The 12,520-nt window shown below is 33.8% G+C and overlaps 1 protein-coding gene across 3 annotated transcripts in view; it reads left to right on the plus strand.

Moving 5' to 3' along the window:
• Window positions 1–12,520, plus strand: part of REPS2 (RALBP1 associated Eps domain containing 2) — a 2,057,440-nt gene that overhangs the window by 1,434,466 nt on the left and 610,454 nt on the right. The window lies entirely within an intron of this gene.

Here is a 12,520-nt window from a genome sequence, read left to right on the forward strand (position 1 = left end):
GCCTTTCCCAGGTGTGTGTGTGTGTGTGTGTGTGTGTGTGTGTGTGTGTGTGTGTGTGTGTGTGTGTGTGTGTATGAAAATGAAATCTCAGAGTGTGTGTGTGTGTGTGTGTGTGTGTGTGTGTGTGTGCGTGTGTGTGTGCATGTGCGTGTGCGTGTGTGTGTGTGTCAGCTCCTTGGAGCAGAGACGCATAGCACTTCTTTCACAGAGAGGGTGGTGCGGGACTTGGCTTGGAACACTGTGCTGAGGACTCAACTCTACAGCTGTGTCAGTAGAGAATCTTAGTTGCGACTTAGAGGGGGGGGGGGCCCAGCCCTAGAGCTGAGTGTGTTACCTGTGTATATCTATTTTTGTTCCAAGTGAACATCCCTCACTATTGTCAGTGGTGAGGATTGAGGCTCCTTGATTACTGTCCCAGAGGAGGGATGTTACACTCACGACCATGGGGGGGGGGGGAGACAATGCTCCTCACCCAATGTAATATATTTGCTCATCAGATCTGATCGTAAGGCAGTATTACTTGAAATAAAAATTAAATCCAGGTATGCAGTGAAACCAAAAACCTTTAGGAACTATTCCAAGGCTAACCTCTCCCTATTAAGCAACACCTTGGCTAAATTCCAAGCATCTCCAAACTCAGTAAACACCATATCATTTGCTGAGCTATTTACAAAATCTCTGTGCAGCTTTATTGATAGCTGTATACAGTGAGCTGTACCCACTCGTGTTAAGAATAAGACAAATTCAAAAGGCAAGCTACCCTGGTGTAGTCAGTTTCAGTTGGTTATACAACAAAAGAAAAAAATCTTGACCAAGCATAGGAGGAATAAAGCCAATATTAAAAGCCCCCTGATATATCTAAACAGGCAGCTAAGAAGGTTAATTAATAGTTAAGGTGCTACATTTGAAGAAAAAAAATTGCTTCTCAGGCAAAGGACAACCACAAGGCTTTCTACAGCTATGTCCATAACCTCAGAGGAGATTCACAACAGTGCACAGAACTTATTGTAAATGACATCACCCACACTGAACCAGAGACCATTTCCAACCTTTTGGCTGACAGGTTCAGCTCAAATTTCTCCCCCCACTTCCCTCCCGACAGTCCAAAGGAAATACCACATACCACAATCCCCCTAACCATTACTAGGGAACAGGCCATCAATGCACTTTCCAAGGCCAAAAACATTGCATCGATGGGCCCCGATAACATTCCAAGATGTTTAATAAATAGCATGAAACATGACCTCACTGGTCTACTTTGATCACTTTTCAACTGGAGCGTTCAGTAAGGTATTGTGCCAAGGAATGGAAGATGGATACAGTCATTCCCTTACACAAAGGAGGTCCAATCACTGATTTGAGTAACTACAGACCAATGAGTCTTACCAGCCTCATATGTAAGGCCATAGAGAGAATCATCATGGACATGATAAATGAGGACATAGATGGCCTACAAACGCTGGACCCATCAGAGTTCAGCTTTGGTAATGGAAGGTCATGCCTATTAAATCCTGTGGACTTTTTAGAGAGGATCACCAAAGCAGTGGATGAGGGTAAGACCATGCACACAGCTTACCTTGACCTGGTTAAGGCTTTTGGTACAGTACCTCACTTGGGCATTATAGACAAGCTCACTTACTTAGGTGTTAACCATTTTGTCACTGGCTGGCTAGCCAAATGGTTCACTGACATGACCCAGGAGGTCAAAACAGGTGAGGCCACCTCCACCAGAGGCCATTCACGAGCTGAGCCCCCTCCCCCATGGCTCCATATTGGGCCTGCTTCTTTTTGGCATCTATTTCTCTAAAATGGAAGCAAATACTGAAGTTTTATAGACAAAAGTAGCTCATAAATGCCTGGCTCACAATGTCCTATTCGGATGCAGGACATCATTATTCTTTTGGGAAAACTTGGCTAAGCTTAGAAAGGGCCCCTGGGTCATTAGCCTAATAACGTATGAATCTATATGAAAAATACATTTTCTTGGAACTTGTATTATTAATGAAATCTATTGGCCTTTTGCTACCTGAAGCAGAGATAGATTCACTTTCTGAAAACAATATGATTGCCGTTGTCATGAGGAATTTGAGGTTTAGAAAGCTGTAGTGACTTTGCCATAACAAGTGTGCTAGACCCCATGCAATGCAATCTTTAGAAGCAAAGTAGCATGTCATGTGATGTAGGATATGAAGTTTTGACAGCTTAAATTTTATTATTTTATTTTTTATTAGTTGACATTTGTTTACCGGGATTGTCTGACTGGAGATCTGGTGTCCGTTTTTAGCGAAGGCCCGGAGAGAAAAGCTGTAACAAGTACAGTAGTTACAGCATTTAGTGTAAACAGTAACAAGTTACAGAATAATTGTTAACAACGTAATACAAGGTGTAACAATCTTGCGAGGAGAAATAGAATACATGAGATACATGACTAGTAGCTAAGTAAAGCATAAGGCAACAATAGAAGAATATGAGTAAGTTAGTTACATATTTACAAGCAGCATGCATGAGAATTTAAAGGGAGTGACCATGATGAGTGTGTAAATGTATTATAAAAAGTCAGTGTAACAATTTTTTTAAATAGTGATGAGAGTTGAATCTTGGTATGCATATTTCCTCTACACACATTAACTAACAAGTGACCTCTGAACATCAGCTGCCATAGCTTCATAGTTAAAGAACGTTGAGACATGTAATGTATTCACAAAGTACTTAATCTTTAGACTTTAAATGCACCTTTTTATTAAGAATTATTTGCATTGTAAATAAAAAATAATTCCTTATATTTTATTTTTAGCGTGACCAACTACCTCTAGTGAGTCCTGACTAGGTTTTATTTGCAGAACCAACAGCCAACCATGACAAGTGTCCTGTACCTCCTTCCCTTTTCTTTTTACTGTAATTCCATATAATTTACGAGTTCTGCACCCACACTTACTCTTTATATCTGTTTTAACCATCCTGTGCTGACTGGTCAGAATTATCTCCATAACTGTCCTGAATCCCTCCATCTCTACATGCGTCCACTGCAACTTTTCTTGCGTGCAATAATAGGTTTTAAAACTCTACTGGATGTTAGTATCTTTGGGGTATAATATGGAATCAACCTTATGCATCATATAATCTGAGAGGTAAACAAGAAATGCCTCCTTAACTTTCATTAAATAGAAATTCTGTTTGGTAATAAGTACCTTCTCATTCCTTGAAGAGTAATGAAACATCAGGGAGTAGCAAGTGAAAACATTATATGGAAGGCATATCTTCAAGTGAATGACTTCCAAACCTTTGTGTTTATAGTACACCTGCAAAAAAAAAAAAACAATATGAGAATCATAATGCTTCTTGGGCCTCGGGGAGACCTCTTTCATCATAGCTAAATTCTAGTCATCTGCTAACTCTGAAGTCCTCACCTGGAACTTAGTCATTCCATGTAGAATACTTTTAGATGTGTGTGGGAGGTCACTGGGAGGATGCAAGTATTTGCTTCTATGAACTGCCTTCTGCATTTCCCTTCAACAAGACATAGCCACAGCTGTCTACCCTTTTATTGAGTAATGTAGTTCTTGGGCCCCCTGGGTTAGCAAAAAACAGGCATCCCTTTTATGCCCATACTAGAAGAAGGAAAATATGCTCTCAGTATAGCCAAACTACAGTAGTTTCCTATGCCATTGTCGAATCAGGTAGTTCAAATTTTAGACAACCTGTTTTTTGGATGATATTTAATATAGAGAGCAAAACAGCATGCTTTGCGGAGTTGATTGTAATTAATATTCCACAAGAATATAAAATCAAAAGTTAGAGGTGAATTAAGCTGGTAAAAACAACTAATAAAATAAAAGATAGTTTTCCAAGACAAAAGGAAACAAAATAATTTATTATTTTAGGGCATCCATTCACCAAACCTTAGGATTTCTTCAAAACAAGTATCAAAACCAAGCAAGATTTAAATAATAGACCCATACCTCTTAACTGTACAGATTTTTTGCCATATATTTATGGAGTGTTCCTCATAAAATTTGAAGTTTTCTTGCAAATCATTGAGAATTGAAGTCATTAAATAATAACATACGTGTGATTTTCAGACTTCATATATTTCAGAAAATGTATGCTAATACAAAACCTGTTATTCTAGCAACTTTCTAAGTTTAAAAGAGCAATATTTAAAATGTGTCCCTATTTTTTATCCCCTCTAGGCTTTGTCCAGATTTCTTGAGCTAAAGATGTTGAGAGGTATGAATAGATCAAAAGTCATATGACATGCTTATATCATGATTTGAGCTTAAATCATTGAATGCGTTGGATACACCAACACAGTAGGATGAAGGAAAAATAATAGAGTTAGTCAGTCAACCTGCATTTAACCTAATCTGCTAAACCCATTCAGTAAATTACAAAGTATTTTCTAATCCCTACCTATTAAACCTGTATGCACTTTTTCTGATATAAAAAGTATTTTTTAAGTGTTAGAAGCAAAACAAACACAAATACCAACCCTTTCTGGAAAAGAAGTCCCAGTAAAGAAAGCCAAAAAAATTAATCCAGCAAGACAGAGGGACTCCAAAATGGCCAGTTTCAATAAAAAACTTTTATTGATGGTGACATCAGGAATAGTACTGAGCAGCTTGAGTCTAAGTGGATTATTAGACTGAGAGGTTATAGTGGGCATGGACTCAATGATGTAGTTCTTATAAAACCTAAGTTGAAATCTAGGAACCTAAGACGTTAAATGTTTTTTGCCTTTGTATTTTTATGTTTATATATATATATATATATATATATATATATATATATATATATATATATATATATATATATAAATTTGTAATATATACATTTTTATGAATGTATTATTATTTCTGTACTTAGGTGCTATGCATATGCTTTTATGAGACTGTTTAAATTGAGTGCCTTGATGTCACATGATTAATCAAAGGCGGTAGTATATGGTATTTAAACTGAGTTTTGTAGTTTGATAGATATTACTTGAAGAAGCAGCTTAGTCTGTGAAAACGCTTGTGGTGTCGACAATAAAAGTTTTTTATTGAAATTGGCCATTTTGGAGTCCCTCTGTATTGCTGGATTAATTTTATAATTGTTACAATATATTGAGCGTTTATATAATGCACTGTTGATGTCACATTTAGAAATAGCATAATAATAATAATCATAAATTTTCATTTGTGAATGATGTTCCATCTTTCCAGTATAATAATTGCATGAAACATACTTCATTAAGTATACAGTACATGAAATGGTACAAATGAATTTCCCAGGATAAGATAATACCCTATCATATTGACTAACAGTGATGTTAGGACTATCATGTATAAATTTACAATACTTGCAATATCCACATTTCATCATTTCACCCTTTTCCTTTTTTGTTCCTGGAACTTTGTAAAATAGTTTTCATGTTAATAACTGCCATAATAGTAAGCCTAGGTCATGCACCTAACTTGGTCAATAATTCCTCACTGTTAAAGATTATTTTCCAATATCTAATCATAATGTTCTTAATACTGGTAGTGTCAACACTTTGACTTAAAGCAATAGTCTTAACAGAATTCTTCTTCTTAAACTTATATTTATTAAGATAGGTATACATATAATGGGTTGAAACTTACTGGACCTGTTATTAGTCATCTGACATAATGTGTTTCAAGAAGACTATAACTCACTGTAGGAAAATTCTCAGTTTTGTAGTATTTGCTTTAAATAACTCAATTCATTCCTAAAGCATTTTTCCTCTGTTGCTAATCTAGAAATCCCGATTAACTGTTCTTTAGTTAAGATCATCAGTGATTGGATGGGTAATAGGAAATTCACCCCGGAGATCACTTCTGTGGTTCTGCTTGTCAGGGGCACAGGAAAATAATTTTCTTGGGTGGCGAAAGCCAGGGTACATTTTTGGCTAGGCTTGTATAGGCCCTAGGGCCAATAGCCTAGTACCTACCTATTTCATGATTACTGGAATAGTGCAAATAATAGAGAAGGCAGCCTTCTGGTAGATGGTAAATTCAAAGGTATACTCAGTCTTATTCTCCTATAATATTACATGCAGAAAGTTAATCTTCTCCTGAGAAACAGTAAAGGTAAAAGTGTATTCAAGTAATCAAAAAAAAATTTAAATCAAACTATGACCCTGATCCTCACAATAAATGCATCATCCAGGTGTAACATAGATAAACTTTAAGATAATATCCAAATCTGGAGTTAAAGATGAAACATTTTTCCCATGTACATGGGACTACATTAGCAAAAATAAGGACTGCACTGTTTCCATAGCAATTCCATTTGTTTGATTTTAAAAAATCCCCATCAGAAGTAAATAAGTGAATAATTTAAAACTATTTCCTTAAAAAATGTTCACTAAATCTGTGTTAGTGGTCTGCAAATTAACAAATTAAAATAATGCATCTCTAAACCAAAACATCCCCTTTGTGATATCAATAAAGCATTGTAAAAACTCTTAAGAATATTATTATAATAAAAAAATAGTTTCTATATTGGAGAAAGTGCATATAGATCCAAGAGGTGGGGTTAGGAAAAATACTTTGGAATTTATTCATCTGATTTGGCAGATTAGGTTAAATATAGATGTTTTAACCAGGTTAAATAATTATATATCTGTTAGTGGTGACTTGAAGCTTAGGGCTGCAAATCTCTAATTATGATGTAATAATGTCATATGACTTTTGCTGTATTATTTAATCTTGTATGATTTTTTTTTAACTTATGAAGAAGTCCAGTGTATGTTAGACGAAAGTGTTGGTTGGTTTTTAGTTTATTTTACAAGAATATAATCAGATATGTTACTCAGCACTAAATTACTGAGTTGTTTACTCTTCTCCCTGTCTCCATAATACATATTTTCTTAAAACATACATAGATACAGTACCACCCTTCAGCTTCATCCTTCATCCAAACTGCACCTCAATTTGGGATAGCATAAATAACCTTTAAATAATCTGTTAACATGTAGCCTAACAGTAATGACTTGGTGTCTCCATGGAAGTGCATTTAGTCTTTTCTAAGATGGAAGGACATACTGTCATGGTGCGGCAAAGAAGGAATCACCAAATGTACCTCCCATATCCAGTGACACACTTTGAGCCCTTCCACCATTTCAAGAATGTGTAATTTATGTTAAACAAATAAAATTAGCATTACCTAAGTGCTCAAAACTCATCAAAGAATTGGAGATATATCATTGCCATAATCGGCCAGGTCCCGACAAGCAGTTTAGATTGGCATGGGCACTTCCTGCCAGCAAACAAGACCTCTTCCTATGTCTGAAGGGCCTTTCTCATCCAACTATGGGTATAGTCTGGAATACCACAGTGCACTCAGTCTTGCATTTAAACATAGTGCGTGCATGTTTTTAAACTATAATCAACAGATTTGGAGCAAGTAAGTAATATAAGCCAGAACATACCAAAAGGACTTCCACGTCAAAGAAGAAAGAGAAGTATTGCCATACACACATCACATATACTTACACTATTAAATGTCCTGGATACACCAACACACTATGAAGTAGAAAAACTCTTTCTCCTAGCTTTCTTGTGTTGGGCTGTATTTATTTATTCATGTTTATTAATGTCATAGGCTGACTGGGCATTACCAATTTTAAGCAGAGATCTAGGGTTTAAAGCTCCATGATTAATGTCAGAAAGTTAAAAACACGTAGTAGTAGTTTTGAGTTGCGGAAAAACACACCAGGAAAGCCGCTCTAAAACAACACCCGCATTAATGACTTTAAATGCACTTTACACAAACGTTTTTCGTCTCACTTAATAGTGAAACTTCTTCAGAAAATTACAACATTCAAAAAATTCACCCTTTATATAAACTTTAATTTAAATTTGGCGCCAAAGGCAAAACCTCAGTCAATGACGGAATTTTAAAGCTACATAGCCTGCATTTCTCATTCAATAAGCCCTCTTACGGACATATGATAAAAAATACTGTAAAACACATCTGAATGGATTCTAAGTGCATTAAAATGTTAAAAAAATATACACATATTTATATTTAAATAAAATGAATAAATTGCACAAACAACTAAAGAGTAATATTTAACAAACCAACATCACAAATTTATGAATATATGTGTATATTAAAAAATTATATTATTACTATGAAAAATAACAAAAGTATATAAATATCTTTGAACATTATAGACTACTTTTTCCTAAAATTAATGAACAAAATTAAACAATTTTAAAAACATATATATAATAAATATATATAAAAATAAAAATAAATGAATATGAATTCTTATGAGTTTAAATTTAAAATTTAAATTTAAATTTATTTCACCCAAATCTGTTTGAATACATAATGAATTCATATATATATATATATATATATATATATATATATATATATATATATATAATTTTTTATTATTGTATCGGTACTTTTATAAATTCATTATATTTCATCTATCTAAATTTTTCAATTTTAATAAACACATAATAGAACATTTTTCATTAATACCTGGAAAAACATATGTGTTAAGCCTTATTTGCCTAGCTAAAGCATTCTCCTCTCTTCCTTGAGTAATGCATCTTACATGTTCCGAGACCCTGTCTCTCATTCTACGGTCCATTTTGCCCACATAAAATGTTGTGCATCCTTGACATGTTGCTATATAGACCACTCCTTTTGAATTACAGTTGTGCCTCCCTTTTAGGTAAATTTTATACCCATTGATGTTAATACTATTTCAAGTCAAAATAACATAAAATTTATCGATAATTTAAGTAAAGAAGAAAGAGACAACTTAGAATGTATGTTAAAAGCTAATTTCAGAATAATGAGCCCAGATAAAGGTGGGGTTTTAGTTTTTATGGATGTTCCAGATTATATGCAATATATCAGAGACATATTGGCAACTGATGTTTATCAGATGGCATTGATTAATGAATATAATAAAGCAAATCAATTTGTTAAAAGTTTTATAAATTAGCTGTTTATTGAAGCAAGAATAGATATTCAAACATTTCATTTTTTGTCAATGCCAATACCTAGAGTACCATGTATATTTGGAGTGCCAAAAATCCATAAGAATTTACAAAAAAACCCATTTAGACCTATAGTAGATGGGAGAAATTCCTCAACATATGCATGTGCAAAATTTATAGATGTTATATTAAAGAAATATGTAATAGAAGAGGAATGGATTATCAAGGACTCTTGGACTTTCTTAAAAAGATTGGATAAGTTTGAATATATAGACAATTATAATTTTTTAACAATTGATGTCAGAGAATTGTATACTAGTATTCCGCATAGTGAAGGAATAGAATGGGTTGTGGAAAGAATGTGTCAAAAACAGGCATCAGCCTCTGAAATTTCTTTATTTTTTGATAAGCAATATTATGTGCAAAAGAAGGGGGTGGCGATGGGATCACCATGTGGCTCAAGTTATGCAAACATGGTGATGTCACATTGGGAGAACACATATGTTTTCCCTAATGCCTTATTCCAGAAAGTAGTGAAATTATATGTCAGAATTATAGATGACATTTTTGTCATAATCCAAGGAATGGAACAAACAGTTGGAGATCTAGTTTCCATGTTTAATCGGACAACTCATTTTTTAAGTTTTACTCATACATTTGATAATTAGTCTGTGTCATATTTAGATATATAGCTTATTAAAAATAAGCATTTAAAACAGTATGAAGCTCTTATATATAGAAAGCCCACATATTCGAACAAATGTTTGCATTTTTCTAGTGCCCATCCGTTTCACCAGAAACGGTCAGTACTTGAGGGACAATTTGCCCGAGCGGCAAAAATGATAACAACAAATAAAGATTTTGAAGAAGAATGCTCCGATTTAAAATCCATGTTTCTCAATAGAGCATATCCATCCAGTCTTATTGACGAAATAATGAACGAAGTAATAAGAAAGAGAAGTAATGGGGTATACACACCCATCTTAAGTAAGAGAAATGGAATGGATGCAGAATTTATTAGGGGAGAAATCATGGAAGTAAGGGATAGGATCGATGCATCTCAAGAGAAAAATAATTTTAATTTAGTATGCATCATGAGTTTCAGTTCTGATGCAGCATATATAAAAGAAATCATCATAAAAAATTGGTCTTTATTGAATGATGATGCCACTTTGGGGTGTATTTGTAATTTTAAACCTAAAATTGTATGGAGAAGGACAAATAGTTTCAAACATCTTTTTCAAAAACAAAAAGATACATTTGTAAGGAATCCGGGCATGATGCAATGTGGTAACTGCTCTTTATGTTATCTAATGGACACAGGTTATAATATTAACATTAATGGGTATAAAATTTACCTAAAAGGGAGGTACAACTGTAATTCAAAAGGAGTGGTCTATATAGCAACATGTCAAGGATGCACATCATTTTATGTGGGCAAAATGGACCATAGATTGAGAGACAGGGTCTCGGAACATGTAAGATGCATTAATCAAGGAAGAGAGGAGAATGCTTTAGCTAGGCACATAAATATGTACCCTGAACATAAATTCAAGTTTAAAGTAATACAACAAGTACATTTGGATGGAAGAGGGGGACCATCTGGGTTATTGTTGGAGAAATTAGAACTTCTTTGTTAAATAAGGCTTAACGCATATGTTTTTCCAGGTATCAATGAAAAATGTTCTATTATGTGTTTATTAAAATTGAAAAATTTAGATAGATGAAATATAATGAATCTATAAAAGTACCGATAAAATAATAAAAAATTATATATATATATATATATATATATATATATATTTTTATGAATTCATTATGTATTCAAACAGATTTGGGTGAAATAAATTTAAATTTTAAATTTAAACTCATAAGAATTCATATTAATTTATTTATATATATATATATATATATATATATATATATATATATATATTTATTATATATATATTTTTAAAATTGTTTAATTTTGTTCATTAATTTTAGGAAAAAGTAGTCTATAATGTTCCAAGGTATTTATATACTTTTGTTATTTTTCATAGTAATAATATAATTTTTTAATATACACATATATCCATAAATTTATGATGTTGGTTTGTTAAATATTACTCTTTAGTTTGTGCAATTTATTCATTTTATTTTATTTAAATATAAATATGTGTATATTTTTTTAACATTTTAATGCACTTAGAATCCATTCAGATGTGTTTTACAGTATTTTTTATCATATGTCCGTAAGAGGGCTTATTGAATGAGAAATGCAGGCTATGTAGCTTTAAAATTGCATCATTGACTGAGATTTTGCCTTTGGCGCCAAATTTAATTTAAAGTTTATATAAAGGGTGAATTTTTTGAATGTTGTAATTTTCTGAAGAAGTTTCACTATTAAGTGAGACGAAAAACGTTTGTGTAAAGTGCGTTTAAAGTCATTAAAGCGAGTGTTGTTTGTTTTAGAGCGGCTTTCCTGGTGTGTTTTTCCATAGTTGGTCCGGTTTTTTGAGTTTTGTAACAGTTTTGTGTTGTGTCTAAGTCTTCCTCATTGTGTATTAAGTCTGAATTAGGCTTGTATTTTTACTGTGTATGGAATTGTTATAAGGAACAGCACAAATTGTATACATTTGTATTGTTAGCTACCCATAAGATTACAGGCTTTATAGCATGATGGTAATAATAGAAAGGGTGTAGCTATAGAAAAGAGGTAGACATCCCTCAGCACTAGTGTGAAAGAGTAATACTCAAACTCATTTTGATTGGCATGTCACTGGGGAAGTTCTGAGTGAACTGGGAAGTCAGAAATTCACCCCTGGTCTGACACCCAAGTCTCTGATGGATAGAGGCAGACATTATATCATGCTCTAACTAACGTACACCCTTTAATATAACCTATAAGGCACAATAACTTGTGGAATAACATTTGGGTTGCATGGCTAGGCTTATAAAAGCCCCAGTGGTTTTTAGCCTTGTATATCCTCATGAACTGTATTAATCAGTGTCATCAAGTCTTCCTTTATTAAGTTTACTGAGAGGATTCCTGAAAATCTGGGTAGATTTATTGACTGAAGCAAATTTTCTCCCTGACCCAATTCAGTTGTAACTTGGACAATTGGATAGGACTGGGAAATTCATCCCTGGTTTGGCGCCTGTATCCCTAATGGACACAGGCAGCCTGTAAATGTTTAATCTTCCAGGCTCCTGCTTGTCAATGTTTTACCTCCCGAGCCTCTGCTTACACTTATCAAGGGTACCAAAACTTGTCAGAGATTTGGGATGCATGGCTAGGCTTAAAGACTCTAGGGGTTGTTAGCCTAGTACACACCTGTGAACCTAAGAATTGTAATTAATGACAAGTATAGCCAGTGTATTTAAAATGTATATTTAAACTAATATATTATGGCTTTCAGCCCCCCCCCCCCATCACCTGCATTGCCCTACAGTTTGTCTACCTAGCTCTTGAACCATCTTGAAAAGGTAGAGGTCGAAATTTTTGGCACTGTGATCAACAACAACAAAAAATAAAACTGTCTACCCTTGGATGAGAAGTTCAGAAACTAATG

Source organism: Protopterus annectens, chromosome 5.part1, assembly GCF_019279795.1.
Source record: "Protopterus annectens isolate FY-2018-M chromosome 5.part1, PAN1.0, whole genome shotgun sequence".
Taxonomy (NCBI): domain Eukaryota; kingdom Metazoa; phylum Chordata; order Ceratodontiformes; family Protopteridae; genus Protopterus; species Protopterus annectens.